Source organism: Solanum pennellii, chromosome 5, assembly GCF_001406875.1.
Source record: "Solanum pennellii chromosome 5, SPENNV200".
Classification (NCBI taxonomy): domain Eukaryota; kingdom Viridiplantae; phylum Streptophyta; class Magnoliopsida; order Solanales; family Solanaceae; genus Solanum; species Solanum pennellii.
In genome coordinates, this window is record NC_028641.1 from 29,985,996 (window position 1) to 29,997,419 (window position 11,424).

Genomic DNA, 11,424 nt, shown 5'->3' on the forward strand with positions numbered 1-11,424 from the left:
ATATACAACTTCATCATATACATCACTTAAGAAGAATCATAACATAATCATTTACACAAGATCATACAAGCAGTACTAAAGTACCTCACTGTACAATTTCACAACATACTTCATATCATGATTCAAACCACATGTTCATACAAGTAATAACGCCTCATGCACGATCATCTTACTTCACATAAATATATTTGCCTTATAACTCCATATAAGCCCTAAACATGATACTAATAAAATTAACAAAGTAATGCGGACGAGCCACATCTTTCACAAAGGTAACACATAAACACCGCCACCATAGGTTTATCATACCAATCGTCATTGTAATACAAAATCTATACATAATATTAAGAGAGTTAGGGAAGCATAACATTTATCCAACCTAAGAACTTTAATCCATAGGCCAATCAACCAACTCAATAATCATAAGGCTCTTACCATATCCTTGATCACCAATTCAATATCATAAACTCAGAATACAATGAATCAAACAATATACATCATTCATATGATCAAATTGAGACAGCCTATAATCCATACAATGATGATCCATGCATAAAACAATAGTCCTAATCAATCCACACATAAATTCATTACTAATTAGCCATAATCAATTCACCCATAGTTTGATCAAATTGAGAGACTTGAGAAGGTCAAGGGTTCATGGCGACTTTCATTGAAAAACATCAATTATACATCAATAACATTATATCTTAAGGTTTTAAAACATTTCATGCAAGAACCCAAGACTTAGTAGAAATTGGAATTTTTCATCTTTTTGAAATCTTTGAAATTATCTTTGAAATTTACTTTAAGGTGATAGCAAGCCTTGGATGAAAAACTCTAATTCCTTATTAGAGAATCCAGTGAGAATTTAAGAAGAAACTCCATTGAAGATCCATCATCAAGCTCCATCTTCGCCTTAAGCTCTCATGGAGGTTATTGCAGAATCTTTGGGAGGAAATGGGTTTTGATCTAGGTGCTAGGGTCTAAATGAGATTAAATACTCTTAAAATACCCAAATACACATAAATAAACCGTCATCCTATTTTATAAGACTTGGGGTGAATTTCCCGAAAACCTTAAGTCTTTAACACTTAAGTTGGCAGTTTAGTAGGCCCATCGATGGTTGCCTATCGACGGACCATCAACTGGGCTACGCCCCATCGATTGCTGACCGTTGGTCACGTATGCAACTCCCAGACCTGCAGGAAACATGTGACCATTGATGCCACCCATCGACGATCCGTCGCCTGGTCGACTGCCCATCGGTTGGGGTTCGTGGTCTGCCAGTGCCAGGCAGTATGCATCCTTTAGTTGGGGTCCTCCCCTTGGGCCCGTTATGAGTCCTAGGTGGAATCATTATCGGACTTTAAACACCTAAACACGCACGTATAGGTATTAGGAACATCTCCAATCAATTTCAACATCCAAAAATCCACGCGACATGCTAAACACATCCAAACTCACAAGGACGTCCAAAGGCTATCTTTCGAACGTCACCAGATGTTATTAGACGTTTCACCTCCAAACCTTGCTAAACTCAAAATTATGACTCTAAACACTATTACCAACGATAAGGACCTCATAAACTCATTACAAACACACAAGCACATGAAAACACATAAGGTACATAGGCAACTAGTCGTCTAACGTCTTGGTCGTCCTTTTACATTTGACTTCAAACTTAACCAAATCTTTAGAAACTGCCTCAAAACACCATTTTAAACCCTTTTCGGACTTCAAGACTTCATGTCAGGCCCTAGTTTTACCTAAGTCATTTTTTTTGAGGTGTTACATTTATAACCATAGCTATGTAGTTATTTTAGTTCATTAACTACACATGCTAGGCCAGTTATTTAATATTTACATGCCTAAGATTTCAATGTTCTATATTAGTACATTAATGTTGCATTTTAAGTTCGCATGTCAGTATTTTTTGCTATCACATATTATAGAATTCAGTCATAAATTGTAAATTACATATCAATTTGGAGTAGCTTAATACCATAAACTCAGGTCAATCACCCTCAAGTCCCAAAACTACATGTCCCAATATCTTTATAATTTCCCTCTGTGGGCATTACATTTTAGTATACATTGGACTCCATATTTAGCTCATGAGGTTTTATGTCAGTTATTAGTAGCCCCCATAGTCAGATTCTATTGCATAAACCAGGTTATTAGTTACAATGTAGCATTCAGTTTCAAAATGTCATACACTTTGTCATTGCATTGAGTTAGTTAGTATTTTCACTATAATATCATGATTATCTCATTTCGTAACTCAGTTATATGATATGTTCAATTACGTATATTGTTCAACTTTATTCTATCCTTCATGCTCAGTACATTTCAAGTGTTGACACACACACTGCGCTACCTCTTCTTGTGATGTAGGTTCAGGTCCTCATCTTTCAGATCATGCATACATCATTTCTCGACCTTCAGCTCAACAATATCTGTGGTGATTCCTTATTCTACTAAGGACGGAAAGCATGTGTCTTTTGCTTTTAGTCTTTAGTTTCAGTTTTGCTAGATTTAGCTAGGGCATGTCCCAGAACTTCTAGTTAGTTAGACGCTTATTTCAGACATAGTTAGAATCATCTTTTACATTTGAGTTGGCCTTTTAACTGTTGGTAAACACTTAATTTTTATATATTCAGATTTTATTTCAATTTATTTTATCATTTAGCTTCCACGCAGTCTTTTCTAACTTCAGTTTATTTAGAATGTTTATGATATGCGGGTAGGGTTAGCTTGGGGTCAATTGTGATCTTAGGTCATGTGTTCACCTCCTAGGGGTAGCTTCGGGACAGGACAAAAGTTGATCCACTTTATAGGTTATTTAAGATAATCGTATGAGGGAACATAGTTTGGGAAAAGAGAATTGCGACTAAAGACCAAATCTATTCAAATAGTAGGGCCCTAATTCCGAATTCCTCTTGGTGCTAAGAAAATTACAATGGAAAAGACAAAATCATAATCATATCAGAATACTTAGAATGAAAATAGCTTTAGACTACCTATCCAATCAAAAATTCATTTTGGAATCTCCTTTCAAGACCATGATTCATATTAAGACACTTACCTTCCTAAACATCTAAAATTATATTCTCTTTTCAATTAAGAGAAAATCTTTCACAAATTATTGGGACTCTTAGTCATAAGTCATCAGTTTCATAAAACATGCTGAGATTCATGATCATAATTAATAGGTTCATAATCATACTTCAGATTTATTAAATCGGCATAGCATGGGTCCATATGAAATCAATTGGAAATCATAAATTGAGTCAACTAATGTATACTTTGATTCAATTTTAGAAATTGAATCATAATTTTTTGAACCATTATATAATAGCATGAAACCTAAATTCGAGCCAGAATCAAATTGGAGAATATAGATTGTTTTGGAACCCAATAGATAAAATGAATCCATTGGTGAAGTTCTCACATACCTTGATGATCAAATCCCTAAAAGCAAGAGAGAAACGATTGGAGCCCTTGAAAAAGGACAAACTTGAAAGGAATTTAGGGCATAGCACAAGGCAGGATGGGGCGGAGTGCCTGCAATCCGCTGAAAAGGAGCCTGAGTCAAATGGGTCAGGCGAGGTGAGCTTGGGATGCTCCAAAATTGTCATTTTCCACCAGTTTTTGTCATTTAGTCCATTTAAGTCCTTCTAAAGTGTTGTAACACTTCTCATTGAGTCTAACTACTTCAAAGTATTTCTAAACACTTAGAAATAATCCAAAAACATGAATCATAACCTTGAATCCATAATCCAATTCAAGAAAAGTAAAGATCAAAGTCAAGAGAAGTTAAGAGTCAAGTCTAGGGGTTAAGACCAAGTCAAAGCAAAGTTTATTGAAGTTTTCAAAAGTGTTCAATAAACGTCTTAACCTTGTTTTAATATTCAAGTTTAAAGTCAAATAAAGGATAAAGAGTAGTTCATTTCTCAAAAAGCTATAAGGGAAAGTTAACAAAGAGTTTATAAATATTTTTACATTAGAGCAACAAAAGGGAATATCGATTCCAAGAGTTATTTTAAGAAAAATTTTGATTATTTATCTCAAAGAAAAGAAATAAGTTTATTTTAAAAACATATGAGCTATGCATATTTTGGGAATAGTATAGAGCACCAATATGGGGATGCGAGTTCATATTAACTCAAATTTTCATAAATTATGTAGACATAATGGGTAGTAAAGGATCATAATTTTTAGATGACTCCTTAAAATTCTTTTAACATAGTCTAGTGGATCCACTTAATGAGTAAGGTTCTATACCCCCAGCAAGGTATAAGACGGTCATTGGTAGCGTGAGGTAAGATGTTGTACCATCACTTAGGTTCATAGTTTTGTTAGTCGGTTACAAAATCTCCCACAAAAACTATATTATTTTAAGATATGAGTAAATTTGAGTTTGTTATTGCACTCTCTTTTACAAACAAAGTTGGTTTTACTATTTATAAAACGTTTCATATATATTGCATGAGTCTTATTGCATTATTTTGAGTTGAGTTATTAATGAGTTGAGAAGAGTCAAGGTAAGTGTTTCTTTCAGAATCTTTTCAAGCTTATGTTATGCATAGCATTCTAACTACCATACTTTTACATTCAATGTACTGATGCTAGTTGACTTGCATCATCGTAGAATGCAGACGCAGGTAACCAGGATCCACATCCAGCGCCTCGTTGATTAGGTTCAGCACTCAGAGTCACTTGGTGAGCCTCCTTACATTTTGGAGGACCCGTTTTTAATCATTCCTTTCTAGTTTTCAATTTTTAGGATGATCGGGGGTCCTGTCCCGACATCCCCCTTTGTTTTAGAGGATTCATAGACAAATAGTTATAGTTTTTTATTCCTATTCATTTCAGTTGCATTTATTTAAGACTTCGGTGCCATATTGGCTAAGATTTTATTCTTAAAGTTTATTGAATGAGTTATACTAATTGTGTTTAAGTCTTTCATGTGTAAGTAAACTAGGCCAAGGGTTCGCTTGGGGCCAAAAATGATTCTTGATTTCAAGTCTTGCTCAAGGCAGAGGCTTGGGGCGTGACATAACTCTATTACTTAACGAGCCTAAGAAGATACCACACTGCCCAATAAAGTATCCCTTAGATAACTTAGAGTTTGCTGAGCAAATACCACACTTCCCACTTAACCACCTAACACTAGATAATTCAGAATTTACTAAGAATATACAACTCTGCCAACTAAACCATCCCACCTAGATGACTTTGAATTTTGATGAATATAAGACCGTTAAAATGAATTAAAGTGTCTAGAGCCTCACATATTCCTAAAAAGGTTAGTAAATTGTTAATTATTATTTTACAGCTTGTATATTTGATATGAGGAAGTTTGGAGGTCAAAAATTGAAGAACATCCAAGACGTTCGAAGGTTTGTCTTTAAGCGTAGTAGTGTGTTCTAGTGTGCCTTTGCATATTTTTTTTAATGTTAGGTGCCTAAAATGAAAGGTAAGGACCTTAACATGTGTATGATTGTAATTAGGTTTGAAATGTGAGGGCATGACTCCCCAAAGACCACCTAAAGGGTCCTTGAGGAGGACCCAAATGCAGGAAACACACTGCCTTGGCAGTGTCCAAACTATGACCAAGCAAACAACGCTCCATACCCCAGTCCACGCCCCATCCAATGGGGGAGTTGCTTCACACTTAGACGTGTGAGTTAAGCCCCCCAAAAAGGAGGTCTCAGTCGCAAACGGCAGATGTGCAGTATGGCAGCGTCGTTTCAATGACGGTCTGTTAGTCTGCACGTTGTTTGGGCCTGCAGCTTCCAATTCTTCATGCTATCAATTTAATGGGTGAATGGGAAATTCACCCCACGTTTCAAATAGAGCCTATGAAGTTACTTTATCTATTTTCAGGTATATTAAGATTGTTAAAAATATCACACCCCTATTCAAATTCATTCTTCAAAGTTAGAATTTCTCTCTCAAATGAAACTTTCTCTAGAAACATCCATTGGAGATGAAGCTCAAGAAAAGCCTAGGTGACGGATTCTCATGTTTTCTGTTGTTTTTTATGGTCTTTTCATGTAATCACATATGGTAATGCTTCATCCTTAGTTAATCTTCCATTTACGGAGTTCCTTCAAGGGTTTCCAAAGAAGATTCTACGATCAAATTGTCTATCTTTCAATCTAATAATGGGTTCATTGTTAAACTAATTTCAAAAGAATTATAATGATGAAATTATGTTCAGATATTGTTTTTAAAATGGATTTTCAATCCAATTTCATGAAGAACCCATAGTTATCCTATTTTCTTAAATTGGCCTATAACGTGGGTCTTGTGATCTTGTGTAGATGTTAATGAGATTATGATTCCATTATGGTACATTTCCTAATGCTACTTTTATCTATGTAAATTGATGGTGAATTCTTGGTAATTAATCAATGATGATCAAAGCTTGGAGAATTTGTAAGTTTGGCCTAGATTTCACTACGTTGTATAGATGGGATGTTGAATTGTACATTGTGTTGTATGGTCCACTTATGGTGGCGGTGTTTACTTTCTTATCATTCTCTATTTGATGTGATCACGTCCTTGAAGGAAAATTGTGGTATTGTTAAATGTGGTTATAATGATCATAGAATGTGAAGCTATATGTTTAGTCTTCCTTTCTAGTTCATGATACAGGGTGCATTGATAATGGTAAGACAATTGAATGAGATTGTTAGGATTAGGTGTGGTCTATATATTTATCATTGATGAAGATTTATTAATGAATGACCTCCTACCTATGTACCCCTATAGGAATGTGTGGTCTTAAGCATGGTTAGGAGTCTTAGATTCATATATGAAGATGTGTTTTCTCTTATGCAATAATGTGGTGTGTGGTCTATGGATGAATGTGTATTGTGATCCTTAGAGGCTGGATGCTTCAATACCATGTTCATTGACATCATGTGATCATGTTGACCAATGTACACAGACACCTCATGTATATCCATGAGTAGGATAGATTCATGGTGACTAATGAAAGGATAGTTCTCATATGCAACATTGTCTACTACATTGCATGTAAGGTATATGTCTTGAAAGTATGGAAAATGTATCTTAACTAAGATGAATTGATAGGTGTACTAGTATAGGTAAGGGCATGGGTCTTTGCCTATACATTGCACATGTGTACCTTTATAGAATAGATCCTAAGGTGATTTCTCTATGTAGATGAATATGAATGCATGATTAAGATATGAAAATAAAGTAAATGTTATGATTTCAAGTACATGAATTATGAATATGCATAGTGTCTAAATCTGATTATGTGAAAGATTTCCTTATATAAGTACATTACACACACATGAATGAATGAAACACGTTATGATAATCTAGTAAGTAGAGTCTTTTGAAAGGTATTTCTCAGTTTTACTATCAACTAGACTATTGTATGAATATGCTATGTTCATGTGAAAGGATATTCTCTCATAAGTTAGCTTGATGAAAGGACATTATCATCAATGACCTATGAGCTATGTATATGAGGATTTAATCTTCTTAAGCCTATTTTTATGAAAGGAATGTTAATAAATGATTTTCAAAAATGGTAACTTAGCTTAGCACCGAGTGAACTTAACAATGAGAGGTGCCCCTTCCAAAAAAGGAAAGCATGTTGACCATATGGTTCCTCATGAGGATGAGGACTCCAATGCTAAAGGGCATGAAGATGGTTCAATACATATATCCTAGTTCCTTAACTATGTTTACCCCTAGGAGCTAACAAATGGATCCACCTAATATAATAGCATGATGTTAATGTTCTACCATGGCATGTATAGCACCTCCTTTCGGTGTTGGGTTCCATGACACCGGATTCCATGTTTAGCTTATATGGTATTAATGTCGGTTTAGGCTATAGTTTCCCTAAAGTAAAATGGACAATGAAAGTAAAGTAATGAACCCTAACTCGTATCACCTAAGGGAAGTTTCTTATTTTAGGTGAGGGTATGAGACTTTACCTATGCATTGCACAAGTAGATCTTGAAGGGAGTTCTATATGTATATGTATAGGTGTATATCTCTTATATATATGACATTATGGTGTTGACCTACTTGTTATGATGATATGCATAGTATGGGTCCTGTTGTGTCAATATGATGAACGTCTTACTTGATATGCATAATGTTGGTCTTAATTGTCATATGATGAAGGTCCTACTTGGTATGCATGTAGGTATCAATATTTCTCATGTTGATGTATGAAGTAAATGTAAGTGCTTCTGGTCTCTTTATGAGTTTACTTAGTATGTGTGAGGTTATGGGGCTTCACATGTACATTTCCCTAGTAGGCTTAGATTGGAATTATGAGTAAAGTCTTATGATGTATTAATGAATTTCAAGTATGCATTTGTTGACTAGTGTCTCATTGTGATGGTATTTGTAGTCTTGACTTGCTTGCTGTCTTGGAATGAGTCCCATATGAGGTTCATATGTTATGTTGGGTCATATGTGAACTATATGTTTAATAATATGTTATGTTTCTATGAATAAATGTGTTTAAGTAAATGAATGTTTTATGAATGTTCGCCATGGTGACCTTAAGTTGATGCTTGAGTGTGGATGGTGGAATGGGACACTATTCATGCATTGCGCCAAGTATTACTTGAGGGTTACTTTGGGGTAAGGAAGTTAAGGTAAAAGAAAGAAAATGTTATGAACATGATTAATGTGTCTTAAATGTAGTATATGTGGCTATGGATGTTTCCATGAATAGTGTCTATGCCTATATGAAGTATGCAAGTTATATTGTGTTGTTGTGTCAATGTTTATGAGGATTCTTTAAAAGTTCATGTTGCATGATTTATAAGTAAATGTCCTTTTTCAATGCATGTTTCTGTGTGGTTTCCATGTTTAGTACATTCTTGTACTAATAACATTCATATTCATTTTTTTACATAAAGTGTAGGTGATGGATGACTAGAAAATGTCTCTCAAAGTGAAGGGCTTGATAGATGTTTCCCACTCTCAAAGAAAGGGATCCTTAAGATTCAAGGATATCATGTGTGAAGTTATTATTCAAGTTTAAGTAATATCTTAGATATTATTTCATGTTATTAAGGGTTGTGTACCTATTCTACTATATTGATGTCAAATCTAAGATGATAAAAGAGACTTAGAGTCTAATAATGTATTATGATATTATGCATTGATTGATTACCATGTCATCATCAATTGATTACCATCATTGATATCATACCCATATCGGCATAACCATGTCATCATTGATTGATTACCATCATTGATCTCATACCCCTAACAATCATCTTCCCCCTTTTGACATCATAAAAAGGGTTAAAGCAGTAGACCAAGTTGTCAGAATTGTAGTTAGAGAAAATTCATGGATACTTGGGAAACACTGAGCATGAGTAAAAATTTATAAAGTAATAAGACAATTGAGTAGAAACATGGAATTTGTTCGTTCATAAGTAAAAGAGCAGTAATCAAAGCATTGCAAAGAATATTACAAATAAGAACAAAAGCAATACCCACTAAGTTTCGATGGAAGAGAGAATTGAGGAATGACATGGGAATTTAAGAAAACTGGGATGACTTCAGAGAAAGGTATAAGAATAACAGGATTAGAGAGCATATCCCTTATCATGATTTTTCAGAATCCTATCTTAAAGTTCATCATGCTTTGCTACCCACACTTCATGTTGTATTTTGAGGGATGCCATTTTTTTAATCACAACTTGGTCCTTTTGATAGTTCTCTTTATAAGCTAATCCTTAAGATAAACCAGTTCAATATCACTATTAGAAATAATAACTATCATAGCTTCCAATGCAAGCATAAGTTTCTCCTGGCAAAAAGATTCATGAAAACTTACTGAAGGTCTACAAGATGAATAGATCAATAACTAAGTTACCATTTCTTCAATTATTTTTTTTAATTTAATCATTTTTCTTATTAAGTTCAGACACCCTTCTATCCATATAATTTGAGTTCTTTAAATGTCAAGGCTGAATTCAAACACACCCAAAATCCACAAGAATCGTACGAACATCTCTCCTTAGAGTCAAGTGGCTTTCAGCTCCTCTCAAATCCCATTTTTTTCTAAAAGAGGGCCTGGAACTGGGCTCTCTTCACAGCCCCTAAAGGCGTTAGGAAGAGATTTAATCAGCCAGCGTAATAACTTCAATCGATAGAAAAAACTTTTTCCTTTTTGAACATCATCCTTTCCACCATCTTTTTGTTTGTAGGACCTGGTCCCTCTGAACACTTAAAAGTATCTTCATTGGAAAATTCTCCAATAAGAACAAAAAGATTAAGCATTTGAAGAGTTTTTGAGAGACGAGGAAAGAGGGTTTTGACGATTTCTAATTTTGGAAGGGAATTTCAATTTCTAGAAATATAGAAAGAAATACGGAGTACAAGGAAAGTGGATTAGCGTATCCTGTGGATGAAAGTGTCATCTTGGTATTCAAAAGATGACACAACGATTAGACATGTGGTAATTGCAATGGTTCTCGTACATAATTCAAAATGCAATGTTAAGAGTACTAACCTTTGAGAACGGACTAGGTTCCTCTCTCTAGGTTTAATGCCTAGATCTGTCTTGAACTCCCTTTTCCTTCATCCTTTGCCATGTGTGTATACCTATAAAAGGTATGAGACTAAATTCGCTAAAAGATACACAGTTGAAAATAAAAGATACCAAATCCCTTTGCATATTCATGAGACGTTTGATTACTTCAGGCAGGGCCTATCCAAGAAAGTTTCAACATTCCCAACTTCTTGTAACGATTAAAAAAATGATAGGCTGAATTAGAACATCATTGTGTGGGTTATTATGACCTCAAGTTGATGTCTAGGCTTTTTAGAACTTATTTGAGAAAGGAAGAGGCCTAGGGTGCAATAAAGGTCCAAGGCTAGCAAGTTAAAGTGAAAGAAACCATGTTCATTAAGGGTTTTTTTGACGATGGGGACACTTGATCGCCCGAAGGGATGGGCGAGTCGCCTAGTGACCCCTCCATCGCCTAGTGGACTTCTCAATATGGAAGCTGAATGGAAATTTAGGCGATCCAAGGGTACAATTGGCGAGTCGCCTAGTATCCTTTGCGAGACTTATGATCCAAAGAGCGAGCTTAGATGGGGAAAGAGTAAATTTTAAAACTTAAACTTTAAGGCTCCTTAGTTCTTTCCCCAAGTTGAATCCGAATTATTTTATTCCTTTCCTGGTATGTATTTAACCTTTTAAGACTTGAAATTCCTTCAATTAAGTCACCTTGTAAGAAATCCCAAATCAAATCAAAAGAGTCTTCCTTTTGATATTTTTCTCCCTAGAGGTTCCCAAAGAAAAAGAAAAAGAAGTGGGACCTAGAATTTGGATTCATGCTGGTTCTTCCTCAAATTTCTAGGAGAATATCAAGTCAGGTATGGGATCCTTCATTT